The sequence below is a fragment of the Falco peregrinus genome, chromosome 3, assembly GCF_023634155.1.
Source record: "Falco peregrinus isolate bFalPer1 chromosome 3, bFalPer1.pri, whole genome shotgun sequence".
NCBI classification, from domain to species: domain Eukaryota; kingdom Metazoa; phylum Chordata; class Aves; order Falconiformes; family Falconidae; genus Falco; species Falco peregrinus.
The window spans coordinates 48,787,488-48,809,258 of NC_073723.1; positions in this window are offsets into that span (position 1 = coordinate 48,787,488).

The window sequence follows — 21,771 nt, forward strand, 5'->3', positions numbered from 1 at the left end:
ACTCTAAAAAGAAAAACGCAGTGGCGAGCGGCAGCTGCCCGAGACTAACACCGGGGAGGACAATTCTCGAGGCACTTCTGCATTCATGCTTTCTGTTTGTTAGAGATTATAAGCAAGAGATTTATTTCCCGCCTTGGTACCCTGTATTTACTCCTGTTGCGAGGAGTCGAAACCATTGCCAAAAGACTACTCTCTGCCTAAAACTAAGCAAAGAGAAGGTTTTGGTGTGTCGTGTCGTCCCGCCCCCCCTGCTCCCCCCTGCCCTTCAAACACACGCTCTAGTCCAGCACGAGGGTCAAACAGGTCTGCTTTTCTTCCTTATATCAGGTGCTGTAAAAAGCAACAGAGACGAAAACAATGTCCCTACACATATATATGTGTAAATTGATCTCATACTAGTATATAGTAACACCGTTCTTGCAAAAGTATAATGCATTTAAAATTGATTGTAAAAGAAGTTCATGGGGCCATTTTCCTCTTGCAAAGCCGACCATCGTTAGGAATTAAGTGCTTTTCTAATCGTTTTTAGTTCGACGCCTTTGGGACACTACCTTAGGGCGTAAGTTTTTTACCTTTTTAAAGCTGGTGTGCCGGTGACTTCAGTTTTATGGCTGAGGTTGTGACATTTCCCAGCCTGACGTGCTAGGAGCCAGAGCCCTTAATCCTAGGCCAGCTGCCCCAGGACAGGTCACGCACAGAAGCATGGCCGGTACCCAGAGAAAATTCTGAATTAAACAGAATCCGAATCGTGTCTGAAGCTAACTCAAGCAGGAGGAAAATGTGTGTATCTTTCCCTGCAGAGAACAGAATAATCGTCTGAGAGGGGAAAGCAAGATGATTTCCAAGCAAAACAAAACCCAAGAAGGCAACAATGCGCTGCCCTAACGAAGGCAGTCCGTTTTGACTTTCAGATCAGTTACAGCTCACTCCGTATTACTGACTCGGTCAAAACTGACCGCCTCGGAGTTTAATGCATAGAAGACAGAATTACCTGTTTTACGAGCTGATCTTGATAAAATGCCAAACCGTCCCTTCTAGTCTATTTAGCAGAAACATTTTCGTGAGCCAAGGGAACACATCCTGCAAGATCTTGCCCTGAAAAAGTTCAGCGAGTAGAGAGCCTGCTTACAAATATGCTTTACAGCAATTTTGTGGCTGTCACTTCCAGCAGAGAAGAAAATGGTTTTCTATATAATGAACATGAGGTAATAAACCAAGCAAACTGCAGCTAACTTTGTTTGGGAGATTTGTGCAAGCTGTTTCTACACCTCATTGATCTAGGATCAAAGAAAGAAAGGTGTGTTTTGAATCTAAGCCGAGAAAGTAAAAGCTCCCTGGTTTGTACAGAAAATGTTGGCAGTTTGTGACCCTTCCAGTGCCCCGGCGTCATAAATAGATTATCTCACCTCTTTTCTCTCTTTCTATTTTGACTGTTTAGGTATTTTTAAATTGTAACTTTTAAACCCACCGCACAGCATTGATTCTCACTCAAGTTGTGCTCTCTGCTTGTACCTCACTTCCCTGAAGCGTTTAGTAAAGAGCTTCTTCTGACGCTCCTGAAACCTTCTTGGTCGCACGACTCCTGGGGTCATTCGTTAACTTTCCCAACCTAACAATGCCGCCCAGAGTTCATCCTTCTGATTTATTGACCTTTTAAACCCGCCGTACACAGCGCGGGGGCGCGGAGCGGGGATCCTCCGGCAAGAGATGTGTTTCTATTTCAGGTCCATTACAGAATGCGGTGTTGGAAGTGGTGCTCCCAGCGTTATCAGAGCCGACCACAAATGCCACATGAAAAGCAGCAAACATCCGGAGAGTTTCCTGCAAATCGAGCAGTTTCTCAAGACAAGAGCCTTTTTTTAACGTGTATTTAAAGGCAACACACTTTGCCTCTTTAAAGCAGTTCAAAATCACTAAATGAAAGCAGCCCAGCCAGACAATGCTGTGTAGTGCAAGAAATCTCCCCCAATAAAGACTTTTCGTGACTCTGCGTTAGGAAAGTGAGTGGATAGCAGGGGCTCTGGTCAGGAGTGACCCACTATTGAATGGAAAAAATCAAAAACCAAAAAATGAAAAATGTCCCTTTCAGAATCTCTTAACTATTGAAACAGCGTGACGTGTTTTACAGCCAAGTGATAGTCCCCAACGGTTAAAAAGTTACTGCTTCGCTTGCGTCAGTTTAATCTGCGAATTACTTTCTAGCAAACCGCACAAACAGCTAAACCCGCAAAAGCTTGCTGCTCGTAACTGCACGCAGCACCCAGAGCGGAGCGCTTCAGCGGGAACATCGCCCTGGGCTGGGCAGCCGCGGGGGACAGACAATAGACTGGGGTAACAGTACGGTCCCGCACAACAAGCTGCCTACATGGGTGCGCGGCTGCTTTGGGGTGTTAAGCAACGCCGTCCCCGCATTTTAGGGCTGAAGGGCTTCCGGCGAGGGCAGCGGGACGTGCGCGACTCCCACTCCGAGGTAAGAGCGCTTTCGCCTCCCGGTGGACACGAGTGCGCTCCCCCCCGCCCCGGCCAGCTAGCGGGGGGCGAAATGCCCCCCTGCACGGCGGCCGGCGGGCTCGGGGCCGGGCAGGAGGCAGCGCGGCTCCCGCCCCCGCAGCCTGCTGCCTCCCCGCGCCCTGCCCCTGAGGCTGTCCCACCGGCCCCTTCCCCCGGCGCTCCAGCTGGCTTCCTCGGCGGGCGGCCCGCTTTTCCGCAGCCCTCTCTATACCGAGCCCAAGCTGGTGCCGGGCTGGGCGAGCCCCGGCACCGATCAGACTGGAAGCCTGCAAGGAGGCACTGATAGGTGCCGTTCATTTATCTGCAGAGGGGCCTCGGACTCAGCCGCAGGCAAACGCCGCAGGGCCAGTGCAGGGGCCGCTGTGCTGTCCCTTTCGCCGGGCTTAGCCCTGGGTGTGCCGAGCGCACGGGAGGAGGGACAGCCCTGGATAACATTCCCATCTCTCTCTTCTCTTCTCGGTGCTAGGAAATACATACTTTACACATACACGAATATATACATCTTGCCATCTGTCGTTCTTCCAACTACATAGTGCCACGTACTATGCCCGTGTCATTGCACTGAAGGACAGTCAGAAAATTTCCTTGTCTGATGGAAATGGCTTTTCTATGAAGTTATTGAGCGTTTGCATTAATGCTCAACACCGGCGGTGCACTTTCTGGAGGACCTGAGGTGCAGGGAAGAGCCTCCACCGTGCCTTCTCCTAGGAAGGAGTTAAATCTGCCGCCGAGGGGACTGCTTGGGCTTGACTTTAATGCAGCTGTAACGCCTTCCCTACCCCTGTCTGAAGACATAAATCAAACGTATGCGAACCAACGGGAAATGACATGTTTAACTGACACGAGTGCTAGGTACTTCTGTAATATCTGGATAGATAATAGATAATACGTGGATCCAAACAAATTCCAATAAAGTCAATGGCATATGCTTCTCAGTTTAAGCAGCATTGAAAGGAAGCCTGGAAATGGCACTTTCCTCAAATTGCTAACAACATAATCTAGAGCCAAGGCTTATCACCCATTTTTTTCATAATTTTTTCTACTCCTTTAATATAAAGATTAATTCATGATACTAAAATCACATACCTGTTGCATTTTCCTATGTAAAATAAAATTCCAATGGTTTGCACAAGGAGTTCGCAACTTCATTATGGTTTCAGTGCCCTTTGATTTGAGAACGATTTGTGTGGGACCACAAAGCAGTACACTAGCTGGGGCCAGGTAGAACTCCCCTAGACTTGAATTTCCAAGAACAGAAATCCTGTTAGTTTTCATACTTAAATACATACAAGTCATTAAAAAAAAAAAAAAAAAAAAAAGGCAGCTTTATACAATGTTGGAGCCACTCCAAAAGATCAGGGATCTGAACTGAACTAAACAATTTGGCCTAGCCTCTGTTTGTATTTATGTCAGTGGAGCTACTGCAAACTTGTAATAATATAAAATTTATTCTTACATGCTAGATGCTAAAGTGATGGCTTTAGTTGAAGGACAAGTCATGTAACCATACAATTAAAAAGCTGATGTCAGCTATATTGGAGTGAAATAAATTTCTTCATTGGCATCACTCAGCTCCCAGAATATCCTTAACAAGGCCAGAAGAACAAATGTCCTAAGGTTTTCTCTAGAACGTAGGCTATGCTACTATATATAATACTACTGCAGTCTTGTAATGTTTATCTCTTATGTTGCTTTTTTTAGAAGACAGCAATATTTCACAGTAATTACAAAGTATAAAGTTACTTGCCTTTAGCAAGAATAAAATTGTTACATTGTATAAATGGAAAAGTAGTTTGGCCTGGAGCTGGGCAGTTACTGTTCTATCATGCCAATTACTTAGGGTCACAGAAGAGATGATCTGGGATTTTAGCATGTGGAAATAATCCTATACTAGCAGTTTAGCAGAAGTATGTTAGTGTTACTAACAAAATTATTAAATGATGACTAAATCCAAATGTCAATGGCTTGCCATCTGCGTTTTGATTAATTAGCAGTGATGAACAAGTAAGATCAGAGAGAAACTAAGAATGGATTTAAACCCTCAACAACACTAAATCCGAATAAAACTTTTTTCCAAGATGGACAATAAGATACACATATTTTAAAATTGAATTCCTAATTCCTGAAATTGGAAGCAGTGGTAACGTTGTTTAAAAATATCTGTTCTAGTACATGACCAAAAAGGTCATTCTTTATAACCAAGACATATAAATACAAAATTTGATGTTGTTTTTTCCAAATCAAAGTATCAGATTGTTTAAGGTTGTGGTTTTAAAATTCACCCCGTGGAAAGTCTCTGAATTTTCATTGTATCTTTGCAATTATATTCAGTGGTTAAGTGCACTACAACTTTTGACACCTGAAGTTTATCTAGATAAATAAACTACAAAAATTAAAAATCAGGCAGTTGGAAGGTTCAGGAAATGAATCTGGTTTCATTTCTTGATAGCTTCAGCTGTTTGGTTTTCTGATATTTATTTTCCTTGAGTATTCTTAATGTATAAAGTTAATTTTAGTTTTCATATTAATTATTTTAGTTATTGTAGTATTGATTTATTTTAACATTCACATGATGTTCCATTGAAACATCATATAAAGTTGCAGATAATAAGAAAAAGACACCTGCACATCTTCCAAATCCAAAGCAGTCAATCTGACCATGTTTTTAACACTATTTACCAAAATTGCAGCACTTTCAGTGGTAGACATTTGCTTGCTTGACAGGGCACAACAAAGTCTACAATTTCTCTGTCTAGAATGCATTAATATGCAACGTTCTGAGCACCTTTGAGTACCACCAAGCCATGAGAGAGAAGGGAACAGTTCCTCATGGGATCATGCCTGACATGGATAGCAACTAAAAAAAAAAAAAGAGAACTAAGGTGGAGAAACCTCCAAGCTAAGTTGAACAATGCAGCTTGGTGGTTTTTGATCCAGTCATTATTGCTTGGCCTTTGGATAGATTTAGAATTATCTAGCTGCAGTTCAGCAGTCACACCTATTTTACTTGCGTGGCCCATTTCTGTTTGAACAAAACCTAAGACCGAAAGTCCCCTTTCCTCCTGCTTTGTCCCCTTAACATCACCTTTTTATCTTCACAACACCCTTTGAAGGGTATTTACTGAAAGGGTGAGAGAGCAGTTATCACAGAACTGAAAACTTTTAAAAAAAAAAAAAAAGACCCAGGAATTTCAATAAACTTACTCTGTAGCTAGATCAAGAACTAGAGAGCCTCACTCCTACTGCAAACAACCTGCAAGACCTAAGACGATTTCTATGCAGCCAGCTTCAGTTTACCAGTTCCATTAAGATAGGATGCCTGCTTAACAGGGCTCTACATGTAAATGTTGCAAGAATATTCAATTTAGAAACCTTGTTTCAATGATAACTTCAATGACTCTTTCAGCTTTTAAAAATTCTGTCAAATCTTCTTTGTGAGACAGTTTACATAGTACCTAGATATACTGTGTTGACAGCCCTCTACCATTAAAACCTGGAGAGGTTTGTATTCATGAAGCAAGGCAGATGACCACAGAGCTTGAATTTCTGGATCTACACGTATATAAATACACTTGCTACAAAAGGAAAGCATATTTGTGCTTTTTGGTTCAGAACAGCATCCTGCAAAGTGTAAAGGTAATAAGTCACTTGGCACAGGATAAACTAAAAAATGCCTAAGAAATATTAAAATATCAGCCAACTACACTGGTGATTTACTAAGGCCAGCGTTGGAACTGAAGCACACCAAAATTATCTGACACAACCGTAATACCTAACTTTCCATAGTCATCTGTTTCCAGCAGTCAGTCTCTAGCCTTCCTTCTCAGTCAGTGCAAAATTGCAAGACTCACTATTGCAAGCCCTATGCCACTTCAGGATACAAAGACAACTAGTGTTGACAGTTGCTAGGATCACTTTATACACCAGTGCATGTGGATGTTTAAAGTGCTGTGACAGACCATTTAAAAATAAAATCTGAACTAAGACAAGACAGAACACCTAGGTTGACAACGACTCAACTACTCACCAGAGGGAGCCCATTTTCCCCAAAAGCCAACGTCTGTAGTACAGCCAACCTGCTACCTTCTGGGACCTCAGAACTACCCCTCTAAGAATACAGCTGCTAGGAGGAGTAGCTGCCAGCTAAGGGTGCCACGCAGACATACCCTGAAGACGAAAGTACAGAGCTGTAAAGGATTTTGTAGCTGCTTGATTAATACTTTCTGCAGCGCAAAAGGTACTTTAATGGAAGATGCTGCATTTGCCTTTCAAATTGAACATTTCTGAAGGAACAGTTTCCCTCTTCATATATCTGCAGTATGTCACTGACAGATATAAACATTTTATATTGTCCTAGGTAGCTTTCTTGTGACTGTTTGTTAGACTATATTTGTGATATATTGCCATTGGATACTTTAAGCTAGGTTCTTGCAAAAAGTATTACTTCTTCAACAGAAAAATAAAAACTTTTCAAAGACAGACACTTCTCACTTTATCTTTCAAGGGGAAGAACCAGCCTTCTAATGTATTAGTAATTCTTATACATTCTTTAAAGTCCAACTACAAAACTTTAGTAATCTAACTGCAACTAAGTATAGGAAAAAGTCTGAGCTCATAGCCAACACCAGAACATGTCCTGTTCAGGAAGGACCTGCAGCTCCTTCCAGGGCAGATGGTGTGTGCACACTTCATGTTTGGAACAAGGGATAATACAGAGGTTTCTTGGCAGCTTGCAAAACCTGACAGAACTGCAAAAGTTGTTTTTTATTCTTGTTGTTGGAGTTTTTTTAATCTTAGGCCAGCTAAATACAAGATCCGTTTAGCAGTAAAACTACCTTGTTGCCTATCTAAACAGGAAAACCTTGCTATTGAAGATGTAGTTACGTCAGCAAGCGTGTGTTTCTGGCACTAAAAGATTACCTACAATTGTATACCTCCTGGTATCTGTCCCTTTTTTCCTTCAATACCAGAAATATTATTCAGTTACCACTTTTGCTTTTAGTGTCTTCTTTGTTCTTCATGTTTATTTCTTAATTACAAATTAATACATTTCCTCAGCATTTTTCTTTTTGCAGACCCTCCTAGCCAGCAGTCAGCAGAGGCTGCAGCACAGACCTGAACTACCGATAAATAAAAATCAAGCCTGATTGATTATTTCCTTTCCATGAAAAGCAAATCTATCAGTACAATCAGTTTTTGTTGGGGGGTGTGTGTGTGTGCAGGGCAGGTGTTTAAATGTCCCTTTCACGTTTGAAGCACTGCAGCCACACACATTTTTTGCCACTTGGGAGACTAATTCAATAGCAAAATCCAAGCAACAAAGATTTGATCTGGGTAAGTAACAGTTGTACTGAAGTTGCTGATTAATAGTTGTACAAATGATTTCAAACTAATTCTTAGGATTTTCTTTGCAGCCTGTAGCTTCAGAAACTTCCAAAATACAGTCAACTGACTTTATTTAAATACATGATTACAGAACTAAGGTTGGATATATCACGTGTCTTTGGAAGAGTTTCATACTAATGGGGACTCGTTGGTCTATCAACTTCCCCCAACTAGATGCTGAACCTTAACACAGCACTGGCTAGACACTTGCCTACCAGAAGTTCACCTTACAGGAGCACTAAATTAATTTGAAATTGAAACAAGAAGATAAGATAAAGTTATTCAGTTACTAAACTACATAGAAGCATGAGTATGGAATCTGGGGAATCCCTTTGACAGATGCATACAGGGTTTATGTTTATGTCTCAAGAGAGCTCTTACTGTTTAGCACACAAAATGGTAAAATATTCAATAGTTATTTTTTCCACTAAACAATGAAGTTACTGAATATTTGATAGTATGCATTTGGATGTATGTTTTATAAACCACAGACTTTTATGTCATTGGCTCAGCCTGAAATTTCACATTTCACATTTCATAATTTCCTTAACCAAAAGCAACCACTGCTACTCATAGTTACCTGCAAGTGGTTAGAAAAAATGCATTTTCATTTTCTTATTCAAAGAAAAAAACTACTCAAAACTATTTTTTCCTTTGCTAGAGATTTTCAATAACAGAAATTTAAGAAATCTGTATTTGAAAACTAGTAGATTGTGATATGCATTCAGATGCTGTCCCAAACAGAAACAGAAGATTACTTCCACAGCCCTTGCAGAAATACTTTCCCAGCTTACTACATGTGTACTTGCACGTCTTGAGTTTATTGGATTAAAAGCATAGTGATGTGAAGAGGTATATGACATTTATTTCTTCTTACAGTATTACAATCAAAACCAAACAGTATTGCAGCAGTGAGTGATTAGACAGCTGCAATGGCACTGCTTACAAAAAAATTAAATAACGTGTAATACTGAATGAAGTATGTAGTTGCCTAAGACATAAGCTTAATTAGGATTAAGAAAACCATTATTATAAAGATTAGGGACACAGACTGCTGAATATTGGCTGCTTTTACAAAGCACAGATTATCATTCATTTTTACTCACAAAAGAAGAATTTATAGGTTCACATATATTTAAAGAATTTCATCCACAGAATAGCCATACATTAAGGTCATTGTTTATACAGGTGTAGGTCAAAATCTATCCTGTAATACCAAAATAAGAGGTGAGTGGAAAGATATGTCTGTATGACAGAATTTGATAGAAAATATTGTGAATAAATTACTTTTTCAGCTCTGTAAATTTCAGTGATATATCTCAGTAAATAACTTAGTTAAATATATTTTTAAAGAAATTATTTAAATAATAATGTGAATTAAATACAATACATGGCACCAGAAGTAATTTGGACACACCACTGCAAAGATCACAAAGCGTTCAAGGTTATGTTTTACATTTCTAGACAGAATCAATAAATCTATCCTAGTTACTTTACAAGCATGATACATTCACTAGGGAAAGTTTTCTTTCAAGAACCAATTATTATCCTCTGCTCTGTTAAAAATAATTAAAGAAGGGCTAATCAGCTTGAGTCTTAGAAGAAGTGTTGGATGCAAGGTTAATAGTATTAAGACAATTTTCCAGAAAGTAAACAATTCCAAATCAACAGTATAAATCCCAAAGCAACAAATTGTTAAAAAGGCAAAGTTCTCAATTCAAAATGTTTAACCACCTTTTTGAGTAAATCTAAGAGGAGGAGCTCTGACCAGATCCCAGTTCCATGGAATAACTGCATGTCTAAACAGAAGAGTGGTCCAGGAAAGAACAGCCAGGAACTACCATTTCACAAGATTTTGAAGGGTCTACAATGGAGCACACCTAAATCACAGAAGTAGCTGCAGCCTCACCCCTTCGTCACAAGGTAAACTAAACATTATTTTGAACAGCCATTGTATCAAGAATTAAAGCAAGACACTAAGGAGATGCAGCCCTCCTTGAGAGTTCCTATGCGACTGCAATGCTAGATGATCAACTAGGAGCTGTGTTTACCAGGCCTCTACCTATTGCTCTTACCTTGTAATTGAAGACATTCTGAAAAAAATAATTAACATTTTTTCCAAATCCAGCTTTTGCATATTGTCTCACTACAAAGGGCATTTATATACTATTTTTCATCCAACAAATGGTTTACGAAGGTTTGTTAATATTACTAACACTGTTCTGGACCTTTGGGAACTCAGGACAAATAGATGTTCTAACTAACCAGTCCAAAGTCGCAGCAGAGGGGGAAAAGGCTGTGGATCATGTGCCTCTCCCTTTCCCTTCTCCGATTTTAAGTACAGTTCCATGCTAAACTTGAAGATACTGGTCTTAGGCTCCCTTTCTCCCATGTTCCTGCTAAATATCTGGGGGAATCAGAGCATCACTAAACTCTTAGGCAGATTTGCCTTTGATAGAAAGACTAGTGAGGGATTAGCAGTAACAGATCAGTTACAGTTAATTGGGAAAATGGTAAATCTATGGTTCAAAGGAAAATTAGTAGTAAGGAACCCAAGCCAAATTTAAACCTCCACTTCTACTATGCATTCTGTGAGCTACTCTGGAACTGCAGCTTAACTCTTCTTTCTTCTAGGCTTAATTACCTTTTCCCATATTGATCCTAGAAAACTGTAAAGTGTCAAATCATACAGATGGAACAAAAATGGCTGTATCTGTATATAAATCAGCATTTATTGCGTAGTACACATGACTACATAACCAATATTACTGTACCTGATTTTTTAATTATTTTCACTACAAAAAGTGCAATGGCAAGTTGAAGTTTGATTTTAAATGAGTACCAACATCTTTGACTACAAGAAAATCAAACTAGAAAATAATGATTAGTCAAATGACTTTACAGTTACTCTACCAATAAATAAGTGAATTAATTAGGTGTAATTATTCCTTTTATAAATTCTAGTTGATGCCAGAATATACAAGATACAAAACTGTTAGGAAAAACAAATCAAGAAATATTGAAAAAATAATTTATACATCTAAACACTTAAATCTGGATAATACAAAAAATCTTGGTCATTTGGTGAGAAAATATTTTTACCTTTTTATAAAATTAAAGGTGTTGATACTGCGACTAAGTAGAGGTAAAATTCCAAGTTGGATAATTTCTTTTGATTCTTTATAGTTTTGTTTACACTGTGGTTTCATACTGCCTAATTTCAGACTCTTACCTTAAGGATTTGAGATAGTTGATGAAAGATAAGTAGGAAGAATCCCCTAGAAAAAAAATGTATTTTGTTATGTTGCATTATTATGCTTTGGGTAGTGCCACTTGGAAATTATTAAACTACAGATATATATGCATACCAAGCAACAACTGCATTTTTGAGATAAGGATTCCCTTATATATAATTTGCATAGAAATTTTTAATCCTTCAGGATAAAATCCTCCATAAATATGTATAGTCATTAGAGATACACGTTGCTTGCACTAAGTTTCATATATATCCTTTTTTTTCTTGTAGTAAACTTATGCAGAGGAGAATTTCCAGTCATTTTTCCATAAGTATTTTCTTTGTAAAACAACAGAGATTATTTATCAATGGTTAACTATCAAAATGGAAGGACAAATAGACTGAAGTTTTATATGGATCAACCAATAGCAAATATAATAAACTTTCTACCAAGCTGATTGATAAAAGAGGGATATATTTATTAAACTTGCAAACTTCCAACAAGTGAGGAGGGGTATCAAGAAGTTTCAAGAGCAAGATTGTAATTAAAATGATCTTCAGAATTATACAAATGGCCTAAACATAATAGGATATAATTCCACATGGAAAAAAGCAAGGTAATTTAGTGAGGTAAGAATAAACTATATTAAAGATGAGGAACTTAAAAGCAAGAAGCAGTACTGAAGAAAAAGATTTGGAGGGTAGTTGTAAATGACAGTTTAAACACCAGTCAACAGTGTCGTGCTGCCGAGAGGAAGAGAAAATACCCATCACACTGGGTTATGTAGGTATGTATGTTCTCTGCAGCCTGTGAAGCAACCTTCTTTTCTCCTCAAGGAAGAGGACCCAAAATAACAGTCTTCACATTCTTAGACAGTTGGTGCAGTATAGATTAATATCCACAGAGGATAGGACAGAACATCATGACATACTTAAACCGCACTAAGGAAAATTTAGCTCTAATGATAAGAAAAATAGTCTGAAGAAGGTGAAGATAGTGAAGTGTTGGAATATGTTACCTATGGAGAAAATGAAACCCTCCACTTTTTATAAGTAAAGAATATGTTTTAAAACCAGGCTAACAAACACCTGTTAAGAGTGGTATGCCTACAACTGGTCTTGCATCAGGTCACAGAACCACAGAACGGTTGAGGCTGGACAGGATTTCTGAAGGTCATATGGTTCAACCCCCCTGCTCAGTCAGGGCCACCTAGAGCCAGTTGCCCAGGACTGTGTCCAAACAGCTGTTGCGTATCTGCATGGGTGGAGACCACAACCTCTCTGGGCAACCTGTGAGGGGGAAGACTAGTCAGCCCCTGAAGTTCCTTCTGTCCTTAGTTTTCTAAACTTTAATGAAAAATTATGCTAATATTTAGCTTTGACTTTAAAACTAATTTGCTAATTTTTCTTTATTCCATACTTAAATCCTTGTTTTACCAGTTCAGTTCCATAGTATGGTTTTGTTTGTTTAGGAATTGCTATTCAGAAACTGCAGAGAAGACAAATCATGTCCTGTGTTACGCTTGCTCTCCATCAAATTTAATAATCCCCCTCTGCAGATCCCTAAAACAAAATAGTGAACACACTGAGCTGACCTTAATCTTTCTTGCATGGAATTAAAAAAAAAAAAAAAGCATTTCTAAAACAAAACTCAATAAATAAATCTTATACCCGGGAAGTAGTTAAACAATCTCTTAGCAGTGTTCTCCTCAAGAAAAAGTTATAACTGTGCAATTCTGATTTTACACTATGCACTCAGATTATGCTAATTTTTCACAGTTTAATTTTAAGCCTCATGCATAAAGTACTTTAGTCCCATTGGTCAGCCTTGTGATGAAGAGAAGGCAGGTGTTCCAGCCATTTTAGATATCAAATGCCTCATGAGCTATTTGGTATCTCTAGTGAACAGGACAGAACAAATCTTCTACACATACATACTACTAAGTGCTCACATAAAGCTGTGAAAAACTACTATTGAAAATTATAAGGGATATAAACATTAAGTCTATGTAGAAAAGCTTATTTTTCGAGTGAGTTTCAAGGAATTTTTACTAACTCAAATGCTGGGAGTTAAAAATGCTAAAATCAATACTCAAGGTTGAAAATCATCACAAAAAGAAATGACAAAGATATTTTTCAAGGAAGCATACAGTTTCTTCCTCACTTTTTTAATAATCCAGAATCATGTATGTTTAGTATTGGCCTTGCAATTTGTATCTAAGTACATGACAGATCACAGGTGATTAACATCTCTGTAAGCATCTCTGTCCTACCATGGTTGTTTTAGGATATTCTGCTACATCCTAGAATACCTTTCCTAAATAAACTCCAGAAGGTAAATACTTAAGACAATAGCAAATGAGGGGTGAATGAATCTAAGAACATCAAAGGTTCTCTGAGGGAGCTGAACTACAAAAGAAGCTTTGAACCCAGGTTAAAATGTCACAGGGTGCTACCTGAGCACTGCATTTATCAATTTAATTCCTTCAGAATCAACAAATAATCTTAGTGACAAAGATAAAGAAAATTTAAACCTGTATTTCTTTTTAAAAGCTATCTTTGAAGTCACCTTATACCTTAATGTGTAACTACCATTTTAGATATACATTTTAAAACATTTTAAAAAATTTCCCAGCAAAGTAATGAAAAGATGCAATTGTATTGAGTCACAGCACACCTCCCCCCCCTCCCCAAAATACAATGATCATCAAATGTTAGAATAATAGGAAATTTTTTTTTAATTTTATTAGAGAATTTTTGGAAATAAATACTAGTTTCCTACTCAGGTAGTCATCTCTTTTTCCAAGATGAACATCAACAGACACATAGAACTTTATCTAACAAAGTAAATCGCACTGCAGAAACTCAGTCCCTGAGAAATTCACAGCACTAAACAGTATGCCCAGATTTACTGGCCAACCCTGTAAAGTAGGAACCTAAAACCATGGTCGTGTATCTAAGTATTAGTAGCTAAAGCATGGTTTGCATTCATATCTGTTCTTTTAACAAAAAGATTTATTTAATTGTTCACTGCACAGTAATCCGTAACTGAGATGTGTTTCTAGAAGTCTCCCCCCCAAATCATTCCCTTTACTAGAGGTATCGAAACACTATTTTTTTAATTTGTCAAGTCTTGGTACAACCCTATCCCATGAAAAAATGCTATCTCCAACCCTCTCTGTTCACACAGTGGAAGGATGGGCAGACAGCCCCAGTCATTGTTTTTCTTTTTCTTTTTCCTTTTTTTTCCCTCCACTTTGACATTGTCTGAACTCCAGCAGACAAGAATACTAGCTTCTGATGTACAGTGAAGAGGGTGAGGAAAGGGAAGGTCGGCTTTCTCATGCTTCCCGTGATTAGAAGAGTCATAGAAAAAAAGCGACCTGTGACCATGTATTCTAAATTAGCAAAAGTCATATATTTTTCAGAAAAAGCGACCTGTGACCATGTAATTCTAAATTAGCAAAAGTCATATATTTTTCAGAAGATGTATGCATAGGAGTAAATACAGTGGAAAAATATATTGGCATTCAGGATGCTGTTGACTGTTTAGAAAGGTTACCAACTTGATTTACTGTATAGGAATTTCTAGGGAGAATTTTTAGTTTTCTCTCAAAAATAAAGCAATTTGTGGATTTTTTTTTCTCTCCCAGAGCACACCAGGAATGCTCACAAGAACTAGTGAACAGTCATTAAAAAAATATATTCTGGTAATAGTCTCAGTTTTAATAATTTACTGCTATACTTAGGCATGTACATTCACAGCATCAACCACTGATTTTTCCACTTGTTAAAGAGACTAACACCAAATCCCACAGAAAAATGTAGCTTCAGCAGAATCCTATGACTTTATGGTTGTAGTTCTGTTTCAGCCTACTGCCCTCAGGTGTTTGGAATCAAGTCAATAATGAGTTTAACTGTGAAGAATATGTAAAATACACAACAGTTATTACTGAAACAGATAAGACACGGAATTGACATTGAAACAGTTCATTTCTGGAATGTTGTTCATTTTATACCAGTATGGCAATAAGAAAACACATACTGCATCTTTGAAGGAGTGACAGAAGATCAGAATCCCAGACAATGAAATACAGAAGATCAATAGATAGTGACAGTTCTTAAAGGGCATGGTTAATTTCTCTCAAGTTGTAGGACTTGGAGTACCATGGTGGTCTAGATTAGGGAACAGATAGAGTTTTATTCTATAGTCTGTCATGCTCAAACCCCCCTTCCCTGGAGAAGCTGTGTCTATGATTAAGGACAATGTAGAATGTTCAGTTACACACATAAAAAATAGTGTGAAAATGAAACAGCAAAAATCCACAGGAATTATTTTCTCATGGGTATTAATAAAAGAGAAGTTTCTTGAAAATTCCATTTAAGTAGTAGGAATTGCATAGTTATGCAAACAATATATATTTTCTGCAGGTATCATGGAAACTCACAAGTCAAGACTCTTCACAGAAGACTTTCAGCCCAGCTTCAGTAAATATTATACTCTAACAAACACATTTTTATGAAAAACAGCCTTTAAATTGGACTCTTGTGTTCAAATGTTGCCTTCTTGGACTCTGACAAACTTTATTTTTTGTATGCTTTTCTGATAAAAAACTCATTTCAAGGCTTTTTAGCAGAGAGGTCACTGAATTTTAATTCTAAGAGTTATGAACAATATCTGTACATTCTTGTTTGAGAAATACCTGGTAACAATGCTGTATATCAATTGCAATCAGGCTGTCTGTGTGAAAGATAAGCAGATGTAGCCAAACATGCCTTTATTCGGGATTGCAATGCATACAGAGAATCCTGAAAAACTTCCAACTTCAGAAATTAGCTGTTTATTTTGGAGCCCCTATATCAATAACAGCAAAACATACCACAAAAGTACTAACTGCTCATCTGCCTTACAAAATTGAAAAGGAATGTTTTGCTTTTAGTTCTGAGAAGGAATAAAATAAAAGGAAATGAAAATGCACTGCCATATGCAGATCCACATGATAAGTGAACAACAAGAATCTAGCAGCTAACTTACAGAGCCTTTAATTTTTACCACCACAACAATTCTAGGATGTTTTCATGTCTGAAAAATTAAACTGTCTCCACATTTTTGAAAGGAAAATTCTGTTAATACCATTCCACATCTCAGATATCCTAATGCTGTCATCTCAACTTCTTAATTTGACTTCAAGGTGGTGTTAACACCTTTATGCACTAAATAAAGCATGGTACCTTTTAAAGTGGAGCCACATCTACTAAGCAGAGGGGAAAAAAAAAGGATGCAAAAAGTTACATCTGCTTGGCTGACAGTTATATACCTGGCAATGGGCTGATAACCTGCCCCAGCATAGAGTTGAAAACTGCATCCCAGAGAGCAGAGATGGGAGCTAAATACCAAAATTAGAATAATCATCTTTCCAGGTAAGAGACAGCCTTTTACTAGATATGTCTCTTTGGGTGGCTGTTGCACTATCTATTAATCACTCTTTGGCTGTTGCTTTCATAAGACATTCTAGTCATGTCTACATGGATTACTTAGCATTTTTCCACAATTCTGTTCTTCTTGTGTGTTAGAAATGTGATAAAACATTTTGGATTTCATCTAAATATATGTCCATTCTAGCCAATGGGCAGGTATTTGCATATATGCTCATTTTAGTCACTAACATGACTATAGTGTAACATATATTTAGTTACTAATGACATCTCTTTCCTATCAACCTTCTTTGTTTGCCTGCTTGGATTGCCTGGCTTTCCCAGAAGCTGACTGACTTATGATTACATGAATGGCACCAAAGCCTGAAAAGAGAAATCCAAAGACATGCAATATTTAGGCTTAATTCCCCCTTCTACATGCAATAAGCTTTTGTAAAACAAGATCCTGAAAGCAAAGCTCTCCAAATTCCATACACAAAAGCGGCACACTCTCTGTGAAACTATTCATTGCAATACTGTTTTTTACTACCAGTTAGCCAAGAGAGGATGTAGTTGGGATGCTCAAATGGAAATAGCTTCATTGCTATACCTTGTATAATAAAAATGGAGTGTTTCAGAAATTTAACATTAATGAAAAGTTTATAGCTAATGAAGAGTAGGAAACACAGGATACCTGCCATTGGAACCAGCCAGATGCCACCAATACACTAAATAAAACTTGGAAAACTTTTATTGACTAGCAAGCTCAGCATGTTGGAATAATAAGGAAGTTTGGAATTTCCTCTCTCATTTGGAGTGCCTTTGCAGAAATATCAGCTGGTAACTACATCAGACTGTGCTATGTATAGCTTTGTTGATTTACAGAGGTCTTTAGAAAGCACACACCCAATGTTTTGCTTCAAATGAATAACCCTTATAGACAAACTCCCTAGCATACCCAAAATTTGGAGAATGAGAGAGAACGTTACTTTTTAAAGTTTAGGTCATTAAAAAGGATACTTGTTTAATTTCAGAGTTATCAAACTGAGGTAATCTGACAAAATTAATTTCTACTTATGAAAGCTATTCTCCAGACTTCCAAAGGACAACTTCTTGCAGCACAAGGAAGGAATAGTTATGAAGAAAAGGAAGAATGCATTATTTCATTCCAATCTCTACAATTAATGTAATATATCTGCTTCATTTTTTCAAAATATACTTTGAGTTTTTCAGTAATGTCAATTCATTTTTTTGAACTGTTATTTTTGATAACGCTAAGTGAAAACAAATGGAAATATGAAAGCAAATGGAAACATTATATAAACAACTGAGTGTTGTTCTTCAAATATTCCAAGTTATTGTAATGTTTCAATTATTTGCATTACAGCAGTACCTTCAGAGACAGGACATAATGCCTTTCTTTACTAATACACATCCAATAAACAAATAAAAAGATACACTAAGTATTATTACTCCTTTTAAAATTATATAGAATAGAGTTAGAGGTTAGATGATTCACTTCATGTCACATTGGAAAATCTGTGGCAGAGGTCCAATTATAACTTGTCAGATGAAGAAAAAATTGCATTTGAGTGATATTTACACAAGCAACCTCATTAAAATAAATGTGTGTGGCTGCTTTGCATCACAGCAAGTCATCTCACCCACCAAGCTTGTTTTACTCCTTCCTTTTCACATGCACAAATTTTGCCCAGCTGTGAATGACAGAGTGAGAAAATGAGAAGGAAAGAACGAACACTGATTTCTGAATAAACAAAGCACACAGTTCTGATAAATTAACATTGATAACAGAACAGAATCCATGTAGTAATTCAAGTATATTTTCTTCAGAAATTTTCTATAACTGTTGAATGCAAAACTGTATTTTGGCCTGGATCCTGCAGGATGCCTACCAGCCATGGAGGAGTGTTTAGCATTCCTATTCCTGCTCAGCATTTCTGCAAATCTGCAGATTTTGTTGAAGCTACAGCAAGCTTCAAGGAAAGAAGTCACAGATCTACAGATAACAGAATAATTTCTGAAAGCCATTAGCATGACTTCTCCTTTAGCAATAAATACTGTGTGTATTATGAAGGGTTTACTTTCCCAGAAGTGCTTATGGGACTTAAGATTGCACAAAAGGGCTGTGAAATGTGTTTCCCTCAGTTCTGGCTCTTTGGTTCCTGGAGCCTCAGGTCACATTCAACTCATAGTTCCTATCAAGCTTTTCCCAAAGGACCTTTGGGCTCCTGCAGTAGCCAAACTTCCCTGGAACAGGAAACTCTATTTACACTGATGTCTTAAAGCCTGGTGCTCATCCATAAAAGGGAAAAATAATACTTTTAGGAACTGTTTTTTCTTAACCTTTAACAGACCACAAGTCTAGTCTAAAATGCACGTGCTGTAAAAGTGAGTTTTCACAAAACCAAGAAAAACTATTTCTGAATAAATAAAAAACCTCATACCCCTGAAGTGCCTGCAGCATTCTAACATTATGCAATATCTTAACAGGAATGTGGAACAGAAAAATATAAATTTGTTTTCATTGCCTCATATGAAAGAACAGCAATCTATAAACATTAAGAGATCTTTTATCTGCATCATTTTTGATGCAGGTACATTTTTTTAATTTTGTTTTGAACAGTGAGTGGGCAAACCTCTTTTTCAACTCTCTGTTCGGGGGAGAACCAGTGTCTTCCTTGAGGAAGCGCCCTGTTTCAATTCTACCAGGAATTGAAAATAAGCCTTACAATGGCAATGGGACTTCTGAGCAGAAAGATCCTGGAAGATCTGCTTCACATGTGATAAATTACAGCAGACTACTTGGAAGGTAAAGTAGAAATAGATCCTTTTCCCTGCTTGTATTAATGTTTCTGTTCCTCACCCCCTTAATAGACTGTTATTTCACAAAGTACATACGTAACTTCCACTTGTCAAGCAGATTTCTGATTTTTTTTTTAAAATGACATTTTGCATACAGGAGAGTAATTAATTAAAAAAATGAGGAGTTTTATTAAAAATAAAAAAGACTGTGACTTCATCTAAATCTTAAGACATTGTTTAATTTAAAAATTTTATCTTCATGCAGATATGAGTTTTGGTTTGCATTTTGATTACTTCAGCACCAAGATCAAGCTTTCCTGTATTACTACAGCTTATAGTCACATCCCCTGTCTTTCCTTCCCCATAACATCTTTTGTTTACTGCTTTCATTTTTGTCACAGCTGAAGTGAGTGAGATTGCCAGGTCTGTAAGCTTCTGTAAAATGCCTAGCACTTTACAAACCACATAAAATAACAGCATCTGTCCTATGCAGGATAGGTGCACTGAGGGCTGCTCTGAGATACTGAGAAAAATCCTTTTGAAAAGCTGAGTTGTTTGCATGAATGCTGCTGAAAATAAGCCAAACAGCTGAATGCTGCAGGCATCTGAGTTTCCATATAAAATGCCTAAACTGTGAACTTTGTGCTCAGACTGAGATTTTGTTTTGAGATCATACTGATGTTTTCAGTACATGTTCCTTAATTAGCACTACTCTCTTCTCAAAATCACTGTATCAAACTAAATATTTATTCAATAAAATAAGATACTTCATTTTTGGATTCTTGTTCATATTTTTGTAGAAATCTACATTCCAAATACAAAGAGATTTCCACTCCTTTGTTAAACTTCATTTAGCTCCAGTGAAGAAACTGAGGTGCAGACACTGTAATGTGATTACAAACTGAAATTGCATCTTTTAATATAGCTGTAAACAACAACATGAAAATTAAAGGTGCTGTTACAGTAGCATATTCATAGTGATGACATTATTTTGGTTGAGATTGACTATTACAATTTCTGTTTTAAAGCTGCAAGTTGAAACATGCAATCACCTTGCTTACTAAGAAGGGCAAACAGTATCTGCATGACCTTTTCCAAACTATATTTTAATGCAAGATCTCTAATGCTTTAACTGTGACTCCTTAGATGAACAAACCTATTTAATTCAATTCCAAATGCTCGACAATTCTTGGCCTCAGACTAGAGGTCTGGAGACATCACAGTTGTATTCTAGGAGATTAAAGAAAGCAGAAGGACACAGGGGTTTTCCATAACTTACTTTCATTAATCACAAGGACTTGACAATGTAACGTCTCTAATCTGTCATCTAGGAAATGAGTAAGGTCCTAAAAATAATTGGGAGTATCCCAAGGTGAATAAGTGTAGATCTATGACAAAAAAATTGATATATTATCTGTGTATAGTGTTACTGGTTTCTTTATTTTGGCATTTGTCCATCTCTGTGTCATTCTTGTGCTGAATTCTCTTATCTGTCTGAGCCTCATCATCATCTCAATTCTACAAGCTTTTCAAAGAAGCTGGTTAGATTTTTCATTACTTCCTATTACTACATTCTTATTTAAAGCTGAAATGTAAGAAGAGATAAACTTACTATTAATAGCAAAAGCTTTATTAAAATGTTATTCTCCCTCCAGGTTTTAAGTGGGCATAATATTGTGCATGAAAAAAGAGACATTGTCCATTACTAGGTAAATGTTATTTTTCCATCTAGATCTTTAAAAAAACATTAACATATTTAATACTACCAAATTATTCTGGTTTACACTCATTCTTTTAAACTTCTGATTATTTTCTTGATACTTAAAAAATATTTAAAATATTAAAAAATAAAGTCTTTCATACCAGTTAGGTAACAGGTATTATCCAAACAGAGACTTCAATTACCACCTACACAAAAAACCTGAACATGTATCTGTCTGATTAAATATACAAATGGTGTTACTAATTTAAAGTTGCAATTGAGCATGTTTATGGGGCTTTGTTCTTTTAAAACTCTTAAGGTACCTAACAGGCTAATTTTAATGTAAACATTTGCAGTTTACTTCCACTAAAACTACTACAGAAGTCAAACACTTACCAATACGGATTCAAAAATACTATTTTATAATGACTAAAAAACCCCAAATGAAGTTGTACAGGATCTGACAGATTTTACAAAGGTGGAAAGCAATAACAATGTAGAAGAAAAAAATGTCTCTTTGATATGATGCATATCCCTCTTTTTAGATATTTTCCCACAGAAATGGAACAAAATATTTAAGATGTTCTGTTTTATCTGTAAAACAGAGGCCTAGAAGCCTCAGCTCTGAATTCCCTTTCCTTTGCTCTCTTATCTGCTCTTTTTTTTAAGTTTTGAAAATACCTGGGAGACAGAAGATATG